Raw genomic sequence first — 4,109 nt, 5'->3', positions numbered from 1 at the left:
CTCTCTCTCTCTCTCTCTCTGTGGCTCTCTCCTCGCTCCCTCCTTCTCACTCTCTCTGTGTCTCTCACTCTCTCTCTCCCTCTCTCTCTGTCTCTCTCTCTCTGTCTCTCTCTCTCTCGTCTCTCTCTCTCTCTCTCTCTCTCTCTCACTCTTCTCTCTCTCTCTCTCTCTCTCTCTCTCTCTCTCTCTCTCTCTGTCTCTCTCTCTCTCTCTCTCCTCTCTCTCTCTCTCTCTCTCTCTCTCTCTCTCCTCTCTCTCTCTCTCTGTCTCTCTCTCTCTCTCTCTCTCTCTCTCTCTCTCTCTTTCTCTCCTTTCCTGCTTCCTCCCTCTGTGTGTGTATATAAGAAGGTGTGTCAGTGTCAGTGGACAACCAGAACAGAACCACAGTTCCCAGAGTTCCCAGTGTTCCCAGGAGAGTATCGGGCGCATGCGAAGGGTCGGAGAGTCTGGCTGGGAAAAATGGCGAAGAAGTACGACTATCTGTTCAAGCTGCTGCTGATCGGTGACAGCGGAGTGGGGAAGACGAGCCTGCTGTCCCGGGTTCAGCGAGGACACCTTCAACACTACCTTCATCCCCTCAATCGGTGAGTCACAAACACCGGTTAACGGGGCTCTAAACTACCGGCTATCCTTCTCCTCTTCCCCCGCTGATCGCTGTCACTTTACCGGAGAGCCGTTAGCTCCGTAACATCCCTCTCAGAGCCGTTAGTTAGTGAGTTTCTGGTATATATAACTTTATTTACACACTCAAGGTCCAGATATAAAAGTACACATAACATATTACAGGAAGGGTACACACAAACAAAACATACAAACATACTGTCTATCACATATTACATAAAGGGAACATACATACATACTTACATACATACATATACAGCCACAAAGATGGTTATGCACAATACTTAAAACATATGCAGATGCGTGTTCCAGTGTTTCCAGAGTTTGGAAGTATATCTGGTATCACTAAGTTAAAGCAGGGTTAGTTAAGGCAGTTCAAACTGTATTCTTTGACTCTGTTAATCGGCTCCTGCATTTGTACGTAAGATTCCTCAGCACAGCATGGACAAACAAATGACTCGCACTGGTCCATCTTGGACACTTCAACAACGTGCATCATTGTATGCCACCTTTATCTTATTTCTTTGCTTTTACTGTAGCTGCACCACAGGTGAGCTGTATAAAGTGGTGTACAGTATGCTCTGAAAAGAGACTTTTAACTTCTTCAGTACACATATGAAATTTGCGTACCAACATATTTGCTTGTCCATATAATTTACAGCACTGGCGCTGTATGTCATCATCATCACAAAAAATCATCCCTGATGATGTGGCCCAGGTATTTTGTTTTAGTAACTACGTTTAGCTCTTGCCATGTCAAATAAAAAGAGGGAAAGCATAGCTTCCTGTCCTCCTCAGTTCTGACAATCATTACAACACTCTTTTTGCATTGTATTTAATGTCTGCAGTAATAATGTAATAATACTGCAGTCCATAGTTTGAACAGACTCTAAGCAGTTGTTGTAGGCCAGCAATATATAGAGACATAACAAGTACATCATCATACATCAGATGATTAATACGCCTATCTCCCACCATACAACCAGTCTTACACACTTGTAATGTCCTAGAAAGATCATCCATATACAAATTAAAAAGAAGGTGACAATATTCCACCTTGGCTAACCCCATTGGTAACTGAGAAAGGATTCGATGTAATCTTGCCCCATCTAGCTCGCACTGTTTGATGGGAGTACCACAATGCAAGATACGTGACTAGGTATGACGGGACCCTCGCTTCTTGTAGTCTTATAAGCAGTTTACCGCGTGATTAACACGGTCAAAAGCTTTGGATGCATCAAGGAAACATGAAAACATTGTTGAGCCATGGCTCTAGTACTTGGTAACAAGTTCTTTCAGTGCATATACACACACATCTGTGCCATGTTTCTTTTAAAACCAAATTGATTGTCAGTGGCTGTCATATATTCTTGTAGTCTATCAAATAGAATTAGTTCTAACCCTTTAGAGAGTATACTCGCTGCAGCGATTGGCCTGTAGTTTTCTATGCTTGATACTTTACGGGTTTGTCCCTTAATAACTGACACTAACAGTACAGGTAATCGTGCTTTGTCCCCGGCCGCCTGTCCAAGGCTGAAAACCACGCGAGCTATATGACACAACTCTCATGATGTGTGTGTGTGTGTGTGTTTGTGTGTGGGTATGTGGGTGTGTATGTGTGTGGTGTGTGTGTGTGTGTGTGGGTGTGTGTGTTTGTGGGGTGTGTGTGTGTGTGTGTGGGTGTGTGTTTGTGTGTGGGTATGTGGGTGTGTATGTGTGTGGGTGTGTGTGTGTGTGTGGGTGTGTGTGTGTGTGTGTGTGTGATTGTGGTAATCATGAGTGAGCTTCTCTGACCGCAAACCTCCTATGTCACCATTTGACATTGATAGCATTTAGCATAGCTCCTATGGCGCCATTTTGATGCTACCAAGCCATCACCTCCCGTTAGCATCACGTTAGCATCCCGTTAGCATCCCATTGACTGCCATTCATTCTGACGTCACTTTGACAGAGAATACCTTTACATCTGAGGCGTTTAAAGACTCTATTTGTCCGTTGTTTATTTCTAAAGAAACACGACAATGTATAAAAGGCTCCATTACCTTGTAGCTCACGTTATGGCCCGTAGCAGACGTTTTTATAACAATAGGCTAACGATTGGGTCATAACCACGAGACTTCCTGTCTCATAGTAGAGGAGTTACCGTGATAGTACAGGAGAAGCTCTCAGGCAGTTTGGACTTCCATCAGCTGTTTAAGTGTAATGACTAATGTTAACTATCATTTTAGTGATCAATAATGAGCCTGTGTCTATGTTATCTCCTTACATATACCTACGCCTCCGTCTCTGCTAGATTGGGAATGATTGAGATTTCTCTGGCACAGCTACCAGAAGACTTCCAACTTTCAGACAGGTTGCTCACGCCACATCTACGCCTTCAAGCTCAGTTGGAGGCTGCTCAGTAACGCTCAGCCATCACCGGAAAGAGACGCCACTGGTCTCCGTCCAGAGACACGGGGTCTGCTGGTCCAGTTTATATACTGTGTATGATTAGATGCTAGTCCCAAAGGTTGGGCCGGTGCCTCTGTCATACCAGTACGTTACTGGCTACCGCTGCGACTGCTCCATCACTGACAGACCATGTTTGTGATATAAACAATACGTGTGTGCACGCTCATAGAGGAACATGATTTGTAATTAACTAGAGATGGTCCGATACCAGTGTGTCATATATATTATTATGTTTTAACAGCTGTATACTACTATCTCTGTATGGATGATATGATGTATAACAGCTGTATACTACTATCTCTGTATGGATGATATGATGTATAACAGCTGTATACTACTATCTCTGTATGGATGATATGATGTATAACAGCTGTATACTACTATCTCTGTATAGATGATATGATGTATAACAGCTGTATACTACTTTCTCTGTATGGATGATATGATGTATAACAGCTGTATACTACTATCCCTGTATGGATGATATGATGTATAACAGCTGTATACTACTATCTCTGTATGAATGATATGATGTATAACAGCTGTATACTACTATCCCTGTATGGATGATATGATGTATAACAGCTGTATACTACTATCCCTGTATGGATGATATGATGTATAACAGCTGTATACTACTATCTCTGTATGGATGATATGATGTATAACAGCTGTATACTACTACCTCTTTATAGATGATATGATGTATAACAGCTGTATACTACTATCTCTGTATAGATGATATGATGTATAACAGCTGTATACTACTATCTCTGTATGGATGACATGATGTATAACAGCTGTATACTACTATCTCTGTATGGATGATATGATGTATAACAGCTGTATACTACTATCTCTGTATAGATGATATGATGTATAACAGCTGTATACTACTTTCTCTGTATAGATGATATGATGTATAACAGCTGTATACTACTATCTCTGTATAGATGTGATATTATTTCTATCTTTGTTGTGGGTCTGGCTCAGGTTAAACTCTTTGTGAAACATGAACAATGAATGCTCCAGAACTT

The 4,109-nt window shown here is 42.0% G+C and overlaps 1 pseudogene across 1 annotated transcript in view; it reads left to right on the top strand.

Annotated features, from left to right (window-relative positions):
- Positions 1-459: 459 nt before the first annotated feature.
- LOC144514606 (ras-related protein Rab-8B-like) overlaps positions 460-4,109 on the top strand; it is a 10,930-nt pseudogene continuing 7,280 nt past the window's right edge. The window contains exon 1 of the transcript XR_013501495.1: positions 460-601. The product of XR_013501495.1 is annotated as a ras-related protein Rab-8B-like (transcript). The remainder of the gene's footprint in view (positions 602-4,109) is intronic.

This window comes from Sander vitreus, unplaced genomic scaffold, assembly GCF_031162955.1.
Source record: "Sander vitreus isolate 19-12246 unplaced genomic scaffold, sanVit1 ctg623_0, whole genome shotgun sequence".
Taxonomy (NCBI): domain Eukaryota; kingdom Metazoa; phylum Chordata; class Actinopteri; order Perciformes; family Percidae; genus Sander; species Sander vitreus.
The sequence above is the reverse complement of the archived record's forward strand: the minus strand, read 5'-3'. Positions and strand labels throughout refer to the sequence as shown.